Here is an 11,131-nt window from a genome sequence, read left to right on the forward strand (position 1 = left end):
CAAGCCAGGAGAAACAACAGATCCATAATCATAAACCATTTAGGAGGCTGCAACTAAAACAGCTGGACAGCTAACTCTGGCTACTGATTGGCTTAAAAAAGTGACTGTCACCAAAAAGTGGTTGTGTGTCCTCCGCCCTTTGCTTACGCCCACTGGCTTTCCAGCCTACACTAGCAGAATTCTGTCCTCTGGTGTTCAAGCAATGGAACTTCATGAAACTTTATAGTGACTGAACATCGTCTGTTCCCACGATGCACAACATATTTTTTTACATCAATGCATCATTACATTTCTACTGCACATGAAGCATTCACTGCATATTAGTGAAGTGTAGAGTTGCACTTTAGTATGATACCATAATCAGAGATATACAATTGAATGACAATTCTTCCAAAGCAACATTCAAAACCGCTAACTGATTTAACAGCATGTATTTGAATAAAAATGTCTTCTGTAGAAATCTGTTTAAAAATCCTGTATTTTTTAACATCATAATATACAGCTCTGGAAAAATTAAGAGACCACTTCAGTTTCTGAATCAGTTTCTCTGATTTTGCTATTTATAGTATATGTTTGAGTAAAATGAACACTGTTGTTTTATTCTATAAACTACAGACAACAATTCTCCCAAATTTCAAATAAACATATTGTCATTTAGAGCTTTTATTTGCAGAAAATGAGAAATGGCTAAAATAACAAAAAAGATGCAGAGATTTCAGACCTCAAATAATGCAAAGAAAACAAGTTCGTATTCATAAAGTTTTAAGAGTTCAGAAATCAATATTCAGTGGAAAACCCCTGGTTTTAATCACAGTTTTTATGCATCTTGGCATGTTCTCCTCCACCAGTTTTACACACTGCTTTTATATAACTTTATGCCACTCCTGGTGCAAAAAATCAAGCAGTTCAGTTTGGTTTGATGGCTTGTGATCATCCATCTTCCTCTTGATTATATTCCAGAGGTTTTCAATTTGGTAAAATTAAAGAAACTCATCATTTTTAAGTCTCTTTTAAGTCTCTTATTTTTTTCCAGAGTTGTATACTGTAAAGCAACAACATATTATCAATGTCAGATTTTTCCAATATCATGCAGCCTTAGTACAAATCTAACTGCACCATCTCCCACAGGAGTCTGAGCTCCTTAGTCCAACATAACCAACTAAAGTTAGTAGGCATCCCTTAGTCCAGTGGTTTAGCCCTCCTGCTTACTAGCTAATGATGATTTATTTCCCAGCATTTAATAAAAAAAGATGGGTCATTGTAGTCAATGCAGAGAAAAGTCCGGAAGCAAACCCTGAGAGAATTAAGGATTTCTTTAAGAGTCTTGCAGACAGATGTTAAGGTATAGGCATAAGACGGTGGTTAGTGCAACAATAGCACACCGGCTCGCACTGAAAGTGGCTTTTAACAATGACTAATGCAATCCATTGGACTGCATTCCCTGTTGTAGAGATAAGGGAATATGTTTGTGAGTGTGTGTGTGTGCGCGAGAGAGAGGGTTTAAATGGTGTGGGTGTGTTCATGGGCTGATGTTAAGGTAGGTACAGGGATGGATCGTACAACTGGCTATTACTGTAGTATCTTGATGACAGGTCCCTTTAACCTGTAACTTTATTTTTTATATTCTACATTCATTTGTTTTGTGGATATAGAGACCTATTTTAGCAATCTATAGGCGAGGCATCAACCATGCACCACACAGCTTGATTTAGGATGTGTCAGTGTGTCTTTGCTATTATAATGATGGGAAAAGTATGCCTTATGCATCTCAAAAAGGCATGTACTAATTCTCTGAATGACTGGTAATCATGGGTGTGTTTTAGGCTCAATGTGCAACAAACCAATCAATATTTCACGTACCATTCCAAAACCAGAGAGCCAGGTGCACTCTGACTTTGGCAGATTGCTATTTCAGTGGCACAGCTACATGGATGTGTGCATTGGACACATGCTTTTGTTAAAAAATACACTGCCAAGATAGCAATGAACATCTGACTGTTGCTTTCTGCCTAGGTTGTTTTCAGTCAGTGGCGCACCTGTGCTTTCTGACTGAAAACACCTAATTCTGAGACCAAAACGCCCAAAACGATGGACAGCATGAAAACAGATTGTTGGAGGAGCATAAGATGTATAGCACCCACCTTGAGCTGGGTGTAATATAGAGCACATAGTCTTTATATGTGAATTTATGTGTCTAAATATATGGCTTTTTTTTTGGATCAATAAATACAAGTAGCCACAACATAGAAAGAAATGTAGAAGTGAATTTAACGGCCACAAATGAGTGTAGAAGTAAGGTTTAGCGGTGAGGGTAGAAGCTAGTGTGAAATGAAGAAGAGAGTGTAGAACTTACAGTACTGTGAAGGGCAGAACTAAGTGAATAAATTAGTGTGGTAGGCAGTGTGGAAGCTAATGTGAAGTGAAGAAGAGAGGGTAAAAGCTGACATAAAGTGGAGTAGAAACTAATGTGAAGTGTGGACGTGACTGTAGAAGCTATTGTGAGGTGTAAAAGTGAGTATAAATTGGTGTGTAAAAGTGTTCCTCTTTAAACCTCCACCATGCCACAATAATCACTACTTGCTAGTGGTGTAAAGGTACAGAAAATACACGGTTTGATTCACACCTGTATAGAATGCCCAGCCTCACCTTTATTCATTTTTTAATAACAATGAATCTTCATTATAATCATGTTTTGTTTTTTGGGATGGAACGTTGTAACAGGGCTCGAGTTCTTTTATTATATGCTTGAAACCAGGGTTCTCTCCTATTGTCATCATGAGAGGCTCCATTTTTTGGATCCTGCTCGAACGAACAAACAAACAATGAACAAAAACTACTGCTTAAACTACACATTTTTTCCTAAGCATATTACTAGAGAGAGAGAGAGAGAGCGAGAGAGGGAGAGAGAGAGAGAGGGCGAGAGAGAGACAGATGAACACAGATTTATACCAGCAAACACATTTAACCAGTACACCATTACACCAGTGGAATGGGCACTAAAGGGGTCATGTTACACTTTATTCTATGCATTAAACACTACTGATTGTGGTCTCAATCCGTTACATCACAATAGCATTAGTCATTAATAAATAAAGGTAATGAAAGTTTCAGTATGACTCCATAACTCTACTGTTCATTAATATGTCATGAACGCTTCATGTACACAGAGAGTACCGAATGTATCTTTACATCAGTAAGAGGTTAGAGCACAGCCAAAGCATTTTCTATGTACACAGTAGGGGTGGGCGATATGGCTCTAAAATAATATCACGATATTTCAGTGTATTTTTGCGATAACGATATACTTGGCGATATAGGAAAACTAAAATATGAGGAATATATAATATAATAGGAATATAGTATAATAGTATAACAGTATTATCATAATGTGGCAAAATAAATAGTATAGCATAAAATAATATAATGCAGCAAATAATATTGCAGAATATTTAGTGCATGCATATAAACTGCAAACTAAAACAATTATACAATAAATACATCTAAAGCTTCACAGTAAATAATAGACTACTTTTAAGATAGAACAGCCCTATTATCACAATATGGATTTTTAATCTCATGATATTTCTGTGTCACGATATATTGTATATGATATAATATTGCCCACCCCTAGTACACAGTTGTGTTCACATGTAGTTTTGTGTAATAGCTGTGTGTGTGTAAGAGGAGCAATTGTGCAGCATTCTGTTTGAGTGTGGTGCATTTTAGAATTAAGTGGATGCACGATATGTAATATAGAGTATATAGGTGTGCTGGTGAGTATGCGTGTGTGTGTGTGTGTGTGTGTAAGGACAGACGGGCCCTGAGGTTTACACCTCTATTGTTAGATGATGGAGAGGTAGAGTCACAGTGGACAAAATGTACAGTTTAAAGTATTGAGGGGATTGAGAGTAAGAAAGCGAGAGAGAGAGAGAGAGAGAGAGAGAGAGAGAGAAAAAAGCGAAAGAGAAAAAAGAGAGAGAGAAAGATTTTAAGAGACCACCAGAAATATGAAACATTCTCAATGTTAAAGTTATTAGAAATTCATTCTGGATATTAATAAGAACTTATTTCTGGATATTAATGTTTTCACAATTGTTAATTTATTGTAACATTTCTACTTTTCTACTAATACAACAATAAAAAATAAATAATATGTTTCTAAACCTTTGACAAATACTGTGTGTATGTGTGTGTGTGTCTGTGTGTATTAAGTGTAAGAGTAATGCACAAATAAAGCAGCTTTAATGAGGTTCCATTGTGACTGGTTATTAAATTCACACAGATATGAGCCAAAACTGTTATTACATCACCACCTGCCAAACACACACACAGGCCCTATTATTGACTGGCATAGATACTAACTCACCATGCCAGAGACTGCTACGATATACACACACACAAATGTTCACACACACACACACACACACTGACAGACAACGAATCAAACGGAATAAAGAGAATAGAGTGCATAGAAAGGTGCAGAGTAAAGGTGAGCACTGCTTTTTACATGCAGTATAGAGTACCTCTTTCTGCTGTCTCCTTTGGTGAACAGAAGAACATATCTTGTACATATGTGAAAAATATGTTAAAGTACTGCTATAATTTATTAATAACAATAATACCTCAATTCAACCTCCATTGTTTTTTCAACTGTGCTTCAGCAATTATCAGATAGTGGCTCAAGCCTCATGTTAAAGTACTTGTCTTTGAATGACTCAACACTTCTTTGAGGCTGGCACTCCAAAGTAGACCCCACTGGTGGAGTAGTCCATTTGTACCAGAGACTCTACACATATAATTCTACTCACACATCAGACACTTAAAACTAAATTTTAAGTAGCACTCCAAAAAGAGCAAGCCTCGACGGGGAATTCAAACCCCAGAAAAATCAAGCCTTACTTTGAATTCACAGACACTAGAGATTGAAAACTCAATTTCAAGTTGCACCACAAAATCTCAAGCTTTGACTTGGATTCCAACCCCAGAAACTAGAGCCTCAACTTACACTTCTACCAAAAAGACTCAAGACTCAAGCACCGCAAATTTTAAGCCTCAACTAGTTTCAAACCCCAGAGAATCTTAATTATTAAGATTGGGAATTAAGTCTTAATTCACATCCACACACCAGAGAATAAAAACTCAATTTTAAATTGCACCAGAAAGTCTCAAGCTTTGGATTCAAATCCCAGAAAGTTGAGCCTTAACTCAAACTTCTACCAAAAAGACTCAAGACTCAATATCAAGTAGCAACCCAAAATCTTAAGCCTGAACTGGGATTCAAACCTCAGAGAATCAAGTTCTAACACAAACTCACAACCCAGAGACTTAAGACTCAATTTCGAGTTGCACCCCAAATCTTAAGCCTAAACTAGGATTCAAAGCCTAGAGAATTATGTCTCTCACAACCCATAGACTCAAGACTCAATTTCATGATGCACCCAAAAATCTCAAGCCCAGAGCCTTGAGCCTCAACTTGAACCACCCCATAGACTTGAGTTTCGATTCAGACTCTAAAAACTCAAACTTTAACTCAAACTTATACCAAAAAGACTCAAGACTCAATATCAAGTTGCACCACAAAAATCTCAAGCCTCAACTAGGATTCAGGGTACAGAGAAATAAGTAATACCTCAAACTCACACCGCAGAGAGTTAAGACTCAATTTTAGGATGCACACCAAAATCTTCAGCCCAGAAACTTGAGCCTCAACTCGAACATACACCCCATAGACCTGAGTTTCGATTTGGACTTCAGAAACTCAAACTTTAATTCGAACTTACACCTCAAAGACTCAAGACTCAATTTCGAGTTGCACCCCAAATCGCAAGCCTGAACTAGGATTTAAAGCCTAGACAATCATGTCTTAACAGAAACTCACAATCCAAAGACTCAAGATTTAATATCATGATGCACCCCAAAATATGAAGCCCAGATACCTGAGCCTCAACTCGAACTTACACCCCATAGACTTGAGCCTCTGTTATAATTCAAACCCTGGAGAATCAAGCAATGATTCAAACTCACACTCCAGAGACTCAAGATTTAATTTCATGTTGCATCCCAATAACTCAAGCCTCAACTTTGATTTAAACCCCAGAGACTTAAATCTTAACTCAAATGCACAACACAAAGGCTCAGGACATAATTCAACTTCACCTCAGAGACTTGAACTTCGAATCTGGACTCTGGGTTTGACTTTAACTCGCTCTCCAGACACTCAATCCTCAACTCTGACTCACACCCCAGAGACTTATGACTAGACTTGAACTTGGATCCCAGGCACGTCAGCTTTGATACCTCAGAGCCTGATGGATGAACTTGAACTTGTACTCCAGACATTTCAATTTGATTCGGCTCAGAGACTCAAGCACAGACCCTCTCTCACACAGAGACCTCAGACTCAACTCAGATCTGCATAAAGCTACTTTTGAGCATCTCTGTTCTGAGTCATGTTCTAAGATAATTTCTTAAGCACAAAACACAGCAAAATGTGTTACAATTCTGTTAAAAACAAATATTGTGCAGCACAACCAAATGAATACTTTCTAAATGTAGAAGCTACATTGAAAAAGAGTAAGTGTAAACGCAATGTCATGGATGGATCGCAGGTTATTGGGTGTTAACACTAAGTGTGAATAGGGTTTAAAACTGACATTTTATTGGAATTTCTGAATAAATATCCTGAAGTGAATCAAAATCAATTTTTTACAAAATTCTAAGCCACTGTTGCATTACAGACATTATTACAGAGTGAACAAAAGCCACTTTAACAACTTTTTTTTTTAAAAAGCTTTTGCATTTTGGCTGACTGCAGAAAAAATAAGTCTATCCAAACCAATCTAACCCTTTGTGAAAAACTGTTTGCCCCCAAAACCTAAAAACTTGGATGTGCCACTCTTTCCGGCAACAACTGCGATCAAGCTTCACCGATAACTGGCAACAAGTCTTTCACTCTGTGGAGGAATTTGGCTCCACTCTTCTTTGCAGAATTGTTTAAATTCAGACACAGTGAAAGGTTTTTTTGAGCATGAACAGCATGAAACGATGTGTTAGTTTTATGCCAAAGAAAAATAGTCCTGGGGATCTTTAAGATGTTTTTGGCAAATGTAAGACAGGCCGTTGTGTTGTTTTTGGTCAGCAGTGTTTATTGTCTGGATCTCTCCCATGAATAACATTGATGGATAACAGTCTATTTCTTATTATTGAATCATTAATATTGACATTAACTGAGGAAAGTGAGACCTGCAGTTATTTAGATGTTGTTTTAGGTTCTTTTGTGACCTCCTGGATGAGTTGTTCATGCCCTTTTGGAATAATTTTGGTCAGCTGGCCAGCTGGAGTTAGAAATGATTTTGTAACCTTTTCCAGACTGTCAATGACTTTGTTTTCTTATCTGTTTTTGGATTTCTTCAGTTCGTGGCATAATGTGTGGGTTTTTATAGATTTTTTTATCTGCTTCATGTTGTCAGACAGGATACTTGGCCTGGTTGTGGTTAGTAGTGAAATTGAATTTATCTTTCCAAAAAGTGTGATTAATCACAGTTAATATTTCACCACAGGCTAGATTGGTTTGGATAGCTTTTTCCCTTAATGAAATCATATTTTAAAACATGCTTTTTTAAATATTTTCTCGGGTAATATTTGTCTGATATTAAAGTTTGTTTGATAATCTGAAAAATGAAAGTATGATAAAAATGCAAAAACAAAAAAAGTCTGTAAGTGGGCAAATACTTTTTCGTATAAAAATAATTTTACAACCGAGTATAAGTACAAGTACATGAATTTTTTACTCGCTGATACCAATACCTACTTAGAATGAAGCAATCAGGAGCATTATGTAATTGTGTAGTTATTAGTGTAAAGTAGAGCAATGCAACAGGTCATTTGTTAAACTTGAGTTTTGTTGTGAGAGTCAAATTATACCGTATAAACCTTGGGGAAGGTGGGAGAAAAACAAGCTATGAGTCCAGGAGCTACCCGGCTTCTTACAGGGGTACAAATGTTTGTATTATTAGACTGGAACAATTAAGATACATGGGCATTTTTATGTGAGATCAAACTCATTTAGCTCCTACGGTTGGAATTATACTGTACTGTTTTGACGACACACACATATTTACCATACTTAAGCTGGACACACAGATGGAACGTAGCCTCCAACCTTCAACCCAACTCATGCAGGGAACACATACTTACCCACCATAGAGAGCACACACACACACACATAGTGAGCACAGTGGGTGCATGTTGCAAGAGCAATGGGTGGGGCCCTTTTCAAGGGCCCAACAGTGGCAGCTTGTCAAACCCAGGCATTGAACCCACAGTCCTGTCATCATTAACATGGTGCTCAAACCAATGAGCCACCACTGCCCCTATTTGTGTGTGTGGTGTAGTGTGAGCATTCTGACCAGTCACAGCTTCAGTTATTGTATGTGGTTTGATGAATGATGTAATCCAGTAAATGTCATTGATTTGGGTTATAATAAAGTCTTAAACATGATGATTCTGGATTCAGCAGTGTGTGTGTGTGTGTGTGTGTGTGTGTGTGTTTATTACAGCACTGCAGATCACCCTGGCAACACAGCAGCAGCAGCAGCAGAGCTGCAATCACAATATATCTGATATTCTGGCCGAGTGCTGGAGCTCTAATACACACACTCGTCTCACACCCTCCTCTCTTCAGCTCTTTCCTCCTCTCCACCTCCGACACTTCCTCTTTACTCCTGTCCCCTTCCTTCTCTTCCTCTCCTTTCAACTCACCTTTCATTTCCCCTCTCTCGCTCTCTGTCTGCTACCCTTTTCCTCTCCTTTTCTCTTATTTTCCCTCATCTCTGCCTCTTTCCTCTCTTCTCATCTTTCTTCCTATCCCCTTTTGCTCTCCCACCTTCCCTTCCTTCCTCTCTTCTTTTCTTTCCTCTCATTTCCTGCTGTCTCCTTTCTCTCCCTTTTTTTCTGAGCTTGTCTTTCTTCTATTCCTTTCTTCATTCCTTTCATTCTCTTCTCTTCTTTCTCTTTAGGGGTTACTCCTCTCATCCCACCCCTCCTCTCTTCCCCACACCCCACCTTCCCTCTATCTGTCTAACTGTTTGTCTGGATCATTCAGAAACACAGACTAAACTGACACACGCAGCAGAGACACCCAGGTGACACACACACACACACACACACACACACACACGCAATATAAAAAATGACAGCTTACATTTAAAACAAAACACCAACACAGAACGAGTACAATACTGTAAAATTCAAAATACTGATCAATACAAAATTCCAAAACTCAATACTGATCAATAGTACATGCTAGTAAATAATACAAATATCAATCAATGCAAAATATAAACTGAACAATAAATAATACCAATTAATATAAAACCCCTATTTTGATCAACCTAAAATTCAATACCAATCAATACAAAATACCAACCAATATAACACATCTGATCAATAAAAACACTGATCAAGACAAATATCAATCAATGCAAAATAAAACACTGAAAAATACATAACACCCATCAGTACAAAACACATATTTTGATCAACCTAACATTTAATAGCAATCAATACAAAATGCCAAATCAATACAAGAATACAGAACTGATCAATAAAAAAACACAATACTGGTCAATAAAAATTACTAATCAATAATGAAACATAATACTTGTCAATACAAAATAATAATCAATATGAATATAATATAATTAGACAAATATAATAATGATCAATATGAAATAGTAATTCACACAAAATTCAAATCAATACAAAATAAAGAATACTGATCAATGCAATACAACATCGATACACATACATATTGATCATCATTAGTACAACACAGACCAGTTCACAACAATTCACTATTAGCATTATGCTGATAATAATAACTAAAATAATTGATATCTCAAGTATGTGTGTGATTATTAGAACGGTATACAGTATAAATATTACAACAATACACACTAATACAAAATAAATAACTTACACTATACACCATACACTCTCGCTCTGTAGCGCCTTAATAAAATGCCAATAAAAGCGCCAATCAGCAGTATCGATCATCGGTGTCTGATCAGTGCCATGCATAACATATCAGTGCAGCGCGAGACCACCAACACCACCAGTCCTTTAACACACTTAATAACAATCGCAGCGCTAATAATAGGAAACCTCATACAATATGCATGCATGCGTGTGTGTGTGGAGCGCGTGCGCGCGTGTCAAGACCAGGTTTTGCTGCTTGAGCTCATGCGTGTGTGTGTGTTGTGTGCGTGTCTCGCGCATCCACCCCGCGCGCTGCACGCGAAGAAAACCGGATTCCACCATTAACCATATTAACAGCATTACCTATAATAAGCGTCGCGCGCTCTGTGTGTGTGCATGGGTTTCGTGCTCGTGCCCACATAATGTGTGTGTGTGTGTGTGTGTGTGCGTGTTTTACCGGTTTGCTCGTGCTCGTGCTCCTCCGTCTATCGCGCTGCCGTCTAGAAGAATCCGTCAATCCGCCTGTCTGCGTGTGTCTCGCGTGTAACTGTTTGTGTGTGTTGTGTGTGTGTGTTGAGTGTTTAGTCCTGGCTGAGGCTGAGATGATGCTCCGTTAGCGTGCAGCGCGCGCCCCGTTCACCGTTCGGCTCGAGCTTCATCGCGCGCAGTGTTTTGTGGGGGTTTATATTCGTTGCGTTTTTTCATCCCCCGTGCTGAACGAGCGGCTCCGCACGCGGCGTCACTCGGGAAGGAGCGAAACCCCGCCCACCGACACCCGCCCACCTTAAAGAGGAGAAAATGGGCGTGTCACCCTCCACCACGCAGCGAGTGGGTGGGGCATTAAAACGTCAAATTGACCAAAGGGAAAAAAAAAAAAAACAGCCCCTCCTCCTGTTCCCAAATGTACTTAAAAACCCAGAACCTGTTTGGCGCTTTTTTAGCAGGTGTACAAATTAGCTTGATGCTAACTGTATGTCTGAGTCATGGTTCTCTCTCCTCAAACCATGAGGAGCACAGTTAGTTAGTTAGTTAGTTAGTTACTGGTTCAGTAATCTCTAGTAGGCGTGTTTATGTGGTTTTAGATAGTGTATTATATGATAATTATCTAGTTGGCTACAACATGGACTGAAATGGAGCAAATCTAAAAACAGTA

General features: G+C 38.2%; 1 protein-coding gene across 2 annotated transcripts in view; it reads right to left on the reverse strand.

The window, feature by feature from the left end:
* Positions 1 to 10,718, reverse strand: part of tenm1 (teneurin transmembrane protein 1) — a 289,482-nt gene extending 278,764 nt beyond the window's left edge. For both annotated transcript variants that reach the window (XM_022681019.2, XM_022681018.2), the window contains exon 1: positions 10,436 to 10,718. The gene's annotated coding sequence lies outside the window, so the exon portion shown is untranslated. The remainder of the gene's footprint in view (positions 1 to 10,435) is intronic.
* Positions 10,719 to 11,131: the final 413 nt, after the last annotated feature.

This window comes from Astyanax mexicanus, chromosome 1, assembly GCF_023375975.1.
Source record: "Astyanax mexicanus isolate ESR-SI-001 chromosome 1, AstMex3_surface, whole genome shotgun sequence".
Classification (NCBI taxonomy): Eukaryota; Metazoa; Chordata; class Actinopteri; order Characiformes; family Acestrorhamphidae; genus Astyanax; species Astyanax mexicanus.